Source organism: Vombatus ursinus, unplaced genomic scaffold (assembly GCF_900497805.2).
Source record: "Vombatus ursinus unplaced genomic scaffold, bare-nosed wombat genome assembly UNPS02014812.1, whole genome shotgun sequence".
NCBI classification, from domain to species: Eukaryota; Metazoa; Chordata; class Mammalia; order Diprotodontia; family Vombatidae; genus Vombatus; species Vombatus ursinus.
The window spans coordinates 5,238,139-5,246,994 of NW_020954590.1; positions in this window are offsets into that span (position 1 = coordinate 5,238,139).

Below are 8,856 nucleotides of genomic sequence, written 5' to 3' on the forward strand. Positions count from 1 at the left end.
AGGGAGAGTGAATTTCAAGGGGATTCCAAAAGCCCAGTTTATTGAATATTGTGCCTGGTGCTATGGGAGCAATACAAAAGAAACTAAAGAATTATCTCTGATTATCTCTATCGTATCTCTAGGGACCTTCTACATTAGCTGGCAAGGCAGCATTCACTCATCAAACAACAAAGAATGCTTCTATAGATTAACGAGTAAAAAGGATATATTTAAAATTAAATATGTAAGTATTTAGGGGAAGGCATTGAGAAGTCAGATGACATCTGATCATGGAAGGATTCCTGGAGGATGCAGACTTGGAAGTGTTTGACTGAGGAAAGGAATAGATTAGGAGGAAGGAATAGATTAGGAGGAATAGGGAACAGCAAATAGCAAGATACCAAGACAAAACAATTAAATTGTGTTTAAGGGGTAAAGAGTACTTGACTAGAGCAGACAGCCAAAGTTTGCTGTTAGGTCCTCAAATTTTGAAGCAGCTTAGCTAGGTATGTTTTTTTTTTAACTGTGGTAGAACTTATTCAGATCCTACTAAAGTTCAGATTCTGTAACAATTGGAACCAGGGCTAGGCTGACTTTTATCGGTACTATCTGAAAAAAGCATATTATTAAATTAAGCAAATTATTGAGGGTATAAACAAAAATTTAACCAAGAAAACATTTCAAATACTTGAGCAGCACCTATCTGAAATACAATATCCTAATTATATAGGACTTACATTAAAATATTTATCTACAAATATTGTGTATATATGTGTATATATGTGTAAATATATACATATATAAATAAGTACCTATATTTATGTTAAAATTTTATTTCAGTGGGCTTATGTTCTCCCTGATGTGGGTATTCCCTCTATTAGAGAAGAGCACAGTTTCTTCACCATAAATCCTCCATGGGGTAGGGGGCACTACCTTATGTATTGTGGGTCTCATGTAGGTCTGTTTAAAGTTGTTTTACACCATATGGGTTGTCCACCAGTTATCCTTCACTTTCACTTCATAAGTAGCCTACCTCCTTTTATAGACATAGTTTCCATAACATCTTTTATAAGATGTCAAAGTCATTGTTGGCAATATGCTGCAGTTTATCCCCATTTTGTGTCTCTTTACTATGCTTTTAATGTTCATGAGTAAATATATTAGTTAAATATTACTAGAGCTGAAAGGGAATTCAGATTTGGCAGCCTGATAAAGCTTATGAATCCCTTCTCAGAATTAATGTTTTTAAATGAAAATAAAATAATAGCTACCAACCAAAAAAAAAGGAGATTACGGGTTGGTTTGTTTTTTGTTTGTTTTATGTTTGTTTGTTTGTTTTGTTTGTTTTTGCTAGCACAAATGCAGTACTCTGTTGTTTTGCCCATACTCAAACCCAAGTCACAGTCCTGGGTAGCAGCCCAGGATAAGGAGGAGCACTAGCAAACCAGAGCTTGTGGTCACAGTGGAGGGTAGACCCTCCTCATAGTTCCAGGGCAGAAAAGAATGCTTGTGGTCTTTCACAGACCAGAGCACAGGCCAGGATAGTAGTAAACACCTCTCCTTAGATCATACCACCTTGGAAGAACTGAAAACTTACAGGTCATTAGAAGTATCTCTGAAAACAGCTGCACAAAACCTCTGAAGCTTGGGACGGTACACCCTCCACACTGGAAGCAGAGCCCTACTTTAATAAAGAGCTAAAAAAGTCAAATAATTGGCTGGGAACACTAACAAACAAAGGAAAAACTGACTATTGAAAGTTACTATGGTGACAAAGAAAATCAAAACACATACTCAGAAGACAACAAAGTCAAAGCTCCTACATCCAAAGTCTCCAGAAAAAAAAATATGAATTGGTCTCAGGCCATGGAAGAGCTCAAAAAGGATTCAGAAAATCAAGTAAGAGAGAGGAAAAATTGGAAAGGGAAATAAGAGTGATGCAAGAAAATAATGAAAAATAACAGCTTGATAAACAAGACATAAACATTCCAAAGAGACCATAAAAAGGGTGAAGCACTCACATCTACAAAAATATTTATAGCAGTTCTTTTTGTGGTGGCAAAGAATTTGAAATTGAGGGATTGTCCGTCAATTGTGGAATGGCTGAACAAGTTGTAGTATATGAATGTAATGGAATACTCTAGAGAAATGATAAACAGACAGGTTTCAGAAAAACCTGGAAAGACTTACATGAATTGATGCTGAGTAAAGTGAGCAGAACCAAGGAAACATTGTATACAGTAACAGCAACACTGTGTGATGATCAGCTTTATGATAGACTTAACTCTACTCAGCAATACAGGAATCCAAGACAATTACAAAAGACTCATGATGGAAAATACTATTCACATTCAAAGAAAGAACTATGAAGTCTGAATGCAGATTGAAGCATATTATTTTCACTTTTTGGGGTTTTTTTTCCTCTCTCATGGTTTTTTTTTCTTTTTGTTCTCATTCTTCTTTCACAACATGACTAATATGGAAATATATTTAATGTGATTGTATATGTATAACCTCCATCAGATTGTTTGTTGACTTGGTGAAGGATGTTAAGAGGGAGGGAGAGAGGGAGAAAAATTTAGAACTCAAAATCTTATAAAAGTGAATTTTGAAAACTAAAATAAAAAGAAAAACTAGTAGAGGCTGAAGAATATATCTATCCCAACATCCTGTTGGTAATATGAAGCACCTCCTCACTTGAAAAGAAACTTGGATCTCCCTTGAGAACATTTTGCAGGCCTTAATTACCACCCATCTGGACTATCACAAAAACTTTTTTTTTAACCAGTCATAGGGCCTCTGTTTTCTCCTTCCAATCCATCCTGAATATGCCTTTCTTATTCAATAAATCTAATCCTATCATCCCTCTGTTCACAAATCTTCAGTGGTTCTCAACTGCTTAATGATTAAAATTCAAACACCTTTGGCAAACATTCAAGTGGCTCCAAAATATGGGACTATTCTATCTTTCCAGACTTATCCCATATTACGCCTTGTCATGACTGCTATATGGAAGTCTAACTTGACTACTTTATATCCCCTGAACACAGATTATGCTTGCTTTGCTCATACTGATCTCTTATAATACTTTCCAAATCCTCCTTGATTGTTGAATTTTTTATCCACCCTTTAAACAAAACATTTCCTTCTCCATGAAGCCTTCCCTGATTCCATGGATCACAATGAAATACTCTTCAACTCTCATATAATGCATTGCTTTGTAACTCTCTAAAATACTTGTCATGTAAAACAATGTAATAAATTTACTAATATTTGTGTTTTATCCTATGAAGAAGGTGAGTGATATAATCAGAGACATACATTAGAATGATTAGCAGAGCACTGATGTGAAGGATTAATTATAGAGAGGATAGAATGAAGGTAGAAAGTCAATTACAATAACACAATTAAGGCCCAATGAGGACTCAACTCAGGATAGCTTCTGTGGGAGAGAAAAGCAACAGGAAAGGATAATGTTAGAGATACTGTTTAGATACTGTATTAGAGATACTGTTAGAGATAATGTGTTTTCATTTTTATGGGAATAAAGTTTTTAAGGTAAAATTATGAAACTCTAAGGACACAATTCAAATTTCAGTCTCTCTGCATGAGAAGCTTGTGTGACAGCCATGATTCCTAGTGCTCCCCAAATCATGTCACTTGAGCAGTACAATTAGTCTCTCCTTTAAGAAGTTACCAGTGTTAGAATGGAAGCTCTGTACTATTAGGTTGGCTATAAAAAAAAACAAAAAACAAAACAGACACCTCCTTCCTTGCTTACAGGGTAAATAAAACTATATCACCCATCATTGGTACTTACTAAAGAAGAATCTATTTTAGGCAGAAGCAATTCTAAGCTATTGACAATACTGAAATGTCAGCCATCTGAGGCATGGCTATGAAAATGGTCAATGTGATAACAAACACCTGAAGACTGGTTTCCCAAATTATCATCAAGCTTATTTCTTCTCTAGTCTCCTCTGGTAACAACTCAATTAGGCAAATGCAAATTTAGAAATTGGCAAATTACTTGTTGTTTTGGTCTTTGGCCCTGGACTAAATTTCAAAGTACTGATTCCATGTTATCGTTGTGGGAAGAGGAGTTAAAAGAGGTGATATGTTATGTTTCAAAGATGTAGCATTATTGGCATGATTCAGAAGATCCTTGTACTAGTTCTGGATTTATAGTACCAGAGAGAAGCAAAGGGGAACAGTGTTGCACTATTTACGTAGATATCATATTTCACTGACTGCCCCGTATTGTACTTCAGGTACAGGAGTTTTCCCTTCTCTGAACTGGGAATATTTCCAGAGGAATGCATCTGGATAACATTTGCCTCTTACCCTCCCCAGAAAAGAATTAGTTACCAAGGGCCCTATTCATAAAAACTAATTCAGTCCATTTCCACTTGAATATCACGTCTTTATGTGGAAAAAGTGTGGAGCGTGCTTTTTTTTTCCTACAGAAAGAATGTTTTTCTGTGATTAATGTACTCTTTTCCCCTACATGTAAGTAGACACCTCTCTGTTATAGACCTAAGGGAGGCCAAAATCTAAAGAAGGGGGTGGGGATAGGAAAGGCAAGAACTTGATGGGATGTTTCTAGCTACAACTTATATTCTTCCTGAAAATGGATGATGTAAAATATCTTAAGTTTCTAGGAAAAATGCATTTTTTTCAAACTGTGGGAAGAATGTGCCCTAATACTTCAAGTAAATACATACAATAACATACTCACATCTTGGTGAGCCATCGATTTTTTAAGTCATAATCACCTACAATGAGCACATCCCAAGTTCTTCATCTGTCATCACGTGTCACAAAAGTCTATTTCCCAGCAGCAAGGACTTAATCCTAATGGTATAATATAATTTAATCAGCCCATAAGGTTGATAAATTGGGCTGATTGGAATCACATCATTAGACTGTGAATTGGGGTGGATTTTTAATTGTCACCAAGGGTGCATGAGATTTATGGAAGAGCCAGTTTATGATTTTCTTTTGGTTGAAAGATCATTTTAATGTCCTGTATCCTATAGCATACCTTGCCTACTGTTCATTTGGGGCAGTGACAAAGGATTTTTACCATACTGTAAGTTTAGCTCATTACATTTCATGTGAGATACACTATAGTACTTAAAATGGGTTGTTTTACTTCAATCACTGCAGAGAGATGTGGGAGTTTATGGAAAACATTTTATGCAGTTACAACTACCACAGCAGAGCCCTGCAAGGAAAAATCTCATACAGAAGAGGAGAGAGCTGACAAGCAACGCTACCAAAATTAAAGAATATAGGGATTTTTTTGTCTGTTTCCTTTTTTGTTATTGCTATTCATTCATTTCAGTCATGCCCAAGTCTTCACGACCCCATTTGGGGTTTTCTTGGCATAGATAGTGGGGTGGTCTACCATTTCCTTTTCCAGCTCATTTTACAGATGAAGAAACTGAGACAAACAGGGTTGTGACTTACTCAAGACCACACAACTGGTGAGTGTCTGAGGCCAGATTTAAAATCAGGAAGATTAGTCTTCCTGACTTCAGGCCTGACACTCTATCCACTGTGCCAACTTGCTGCCCTATGTTTCCTTTTTAACCTTGACAAATCTGTAAAGAAACATGTTACCTCAGGCTATTTATGTCAGTCATGTTTCCCAAATATGTAGAGCTTTTGTTAAATATGAATTGGTAAACTGAGTCCTGTAGTGGGAAGAGACCTCAGTGATTATCTAGTCCATCTTAATTCAACTCAACAAATTTTTTTAAAAAAGTATTTCCATATGCAAAATCTGCTCATTATTCAGAAGCATATCAGGTGCCTGCAACATCTCAGACAAGAGACGATTCAGCAATCTTTGCTTGAAGACCTACATTGACAATGAATTGATTATGTAGTGCGGTAGCTCATTCCATTTTGGAATGGCTTATATCATTATGAAGTTCTTCCATAAATAATCTACAACTCTGCCTCCCTATGTCTTTTGGCTACTGTTCCTATTTCTATCCCATGGAGCCAAGCAAAACAATTCCAATTTCTTCTTCATAGGGCAATCATATATTTGAAGGCAGATTGGAATTGACTTGAAATATAATTGGATCTTCCCATTTAATCTTTGAAAAGCACGTTTACCATAAGTAAAATGCTAACTATTTTGACATTTCTACAAAACTGTATGCAACAAACCATGAAACAGACCTCGTAAAAGAAACAATCAAATAAACCTTTTTCATCTTCACTCTCCATCTTAGACCTCTTTGATAGTGCAATAACATATACTCCTATAAGTTGTATAGATAATAACAATGACCCATGTTTTGTAATGTTATACTTACAACATATTGGGGGGGAAGCTAGGTGGCTCAGTGGATAGAGCACTGGCCCTGAAGTCAGGAGGACCTGAGTTCAAACATGGCCTCAGACACATAACATTTACTAGCTGTGTGACTCTGGGCAAGTCACTTAATCCCAATTGCCTCACCAAAACAAAACAAAAAAAAAATTAGGTATGTTAAGATCCAAATATTAACATGCTTAATGTGTATTATTAAAATATTAAGTGAGTTAAGATTTAAAAGAAATTTCCTTCAAAACAACCACATGAGTCATATAATATGAATACCCTTATTACAAAAACTGAAAAACATAGTTATAAAATCTTACAGCTGTAAGTTATTTTAAGAGGTGTTATAGTCAAATCCCTAGCATTAAAGAGGTCTATACTTCAGACTTTAATATGGGAAGATATATTGATTGTTAATCATTCTGAACAAAATGATTCTATTGTAACATTGACAGTTAGCTGTGCTTTTAATCCAGACATTTGGATCAAAGAACCCCCTTTTATTAGAACTCGTTCTGGTAGAAGCTGCCCAAGTGGGTTGCTGCTCCAAAGAATTGTAGAGCAATGACCTCTTAACCACAAATGACTATATTGCCCAATTAAATGCATAGGGAGATGGGCTTCAAACAAAAGACAAAGTGAAAAAACATGGACCTGCATTATCATCAATATAACTGCATGATAAGCATAGCATATTTGGCTACTCCCTGTGGGAGTATTTCTCCACCCTCCCTTCAGTCAATCACAAATCTATCAAAAAGAAAATATAAGAGGGCATATTATTAGTGTCATTTTTGCTCAAAGAGGAAAAATCAGAGTAATGGTGCAGAGGAAGCATGGTTCCATGGAAAGAATTAAAGATTTGGAGCCTGAGGACCTGAATTTGAATCCCTGCTCTATTACTTACTGTTATGTGACTTTGGATGAGTCACTCAACTTCAATTTCATTTTTCTTCAACTATAAAATTAGGGTTTTAGACTAGATGACTTTAGGTATCCTCCAGGCCTACCTCTATGATTCTATGTTCAGAGTTAACAACTATCAATAAAGATTTATAAGTATCTACTACATGCCAGACGACATGCTAAGGGCTAGAGATACACATATGAAAAAGAAGGCACTCCTTACCCTCAAGGAGCTTACAATCTAATGGAGAAAGACAATACACAAAAAGGAGTTGAAAAGCTGAGGGGATGAGCATGAAATTTGAGTCTGAAACCAAGCAGCTGATTGAAAATAAAGAGATGGCTAGAAATTCTGAGCTTTTTATAAAGGGAGGCTTTGGGGGGAGTTTTTGTTTATTTGTTTTAGTTTTTTGTTCTGCCTTTCAGCCCTCCAATCAGAAGGCATAGGTGACTAAAGGTACTATGGAAGAAACAAAGCTGAAATAAGCTCCATGATTATGTGATTTTTGATAATGAACTTGTCCTGGGGGAAGCATGATGTTTGTAGAATTGAAATCAAGTGGAGCACCTGACAGTAGTGAATATGAATCCAGATTAAGAAAATGTGAACAGTTTTGGGAAATATTTGCTGAAAAATTCAGATATGCATCTATTTAGCTTTCCCTTTACTGTTAAGGTCCAGATTTAAGTCACCATTACTATTGCTTTTTTATTTTCTCTCCTATATGAATCATCCTGAATCTCACACAGCTCATCTCTCTAGTAGTTTATTATTTTTTTATCATTTTTATCCCCCTATTGCCATCCTCCTGAATATTGATTCCTCTTTTATTATTTGCCCTTTGGAATTTTTCAGTGCATAATGCTGACTCTGACAGAAAATAGATCCCTTTTCTTGATTCCTCCACTTCCCTCAGCTGGCAATCCCAAAACAAGTATCACTAGATTTTGGAACTCAGGACAAAGGCATGAGAACAGTTGAAGGAGTTTTCTTCATTTGCCAAAAGTTGTCAAAATAGAGAAAGTGTTGTATGATGGCTAGAATGTTCGACTGGGAAACATTATTCAATTCAATTTAATTCAACAAACATTTGATAAATACCAACTATGTTCAAGGCATTGTTCTGGGCTCTCAGGATTCAAAGACAAAAATGACATGGTATCTATCCTCAAGAAACTTATGTACAATTCTGGAAGATTCTGATTCCGACACTTAATAGAATGACAATCAACAATCCCCTTTACTTTCCCCAACCTCTATTTTTTCATTTGTAAAATCAGGATAATAATGTTTACAATATCTCTCTCATGGGGTAGTTGAGAGTATCAAATGAGAGAAGTATATAAAACACTTTACAAACTTGAAAGCTATATAAATGTCAGTTATTATTACATTATTTGCAGCTGGTTATGGCTTTTGAGGCTTAGTGTATAAAGAAAAATAACATTCTAAATACATAGGAAAAAAACTATAATATGAACCTTTCCTACATTCTACCCCAAACTGGGTAACTAATATTTTAAAGCATCAACATTCTTCTTAGGAAAACCTATCAGCTATATAAATACAAATGTACATATCTGAAATGCAAATATATAATCTCAACTAAACAGTCATAGGCCAAAAATTT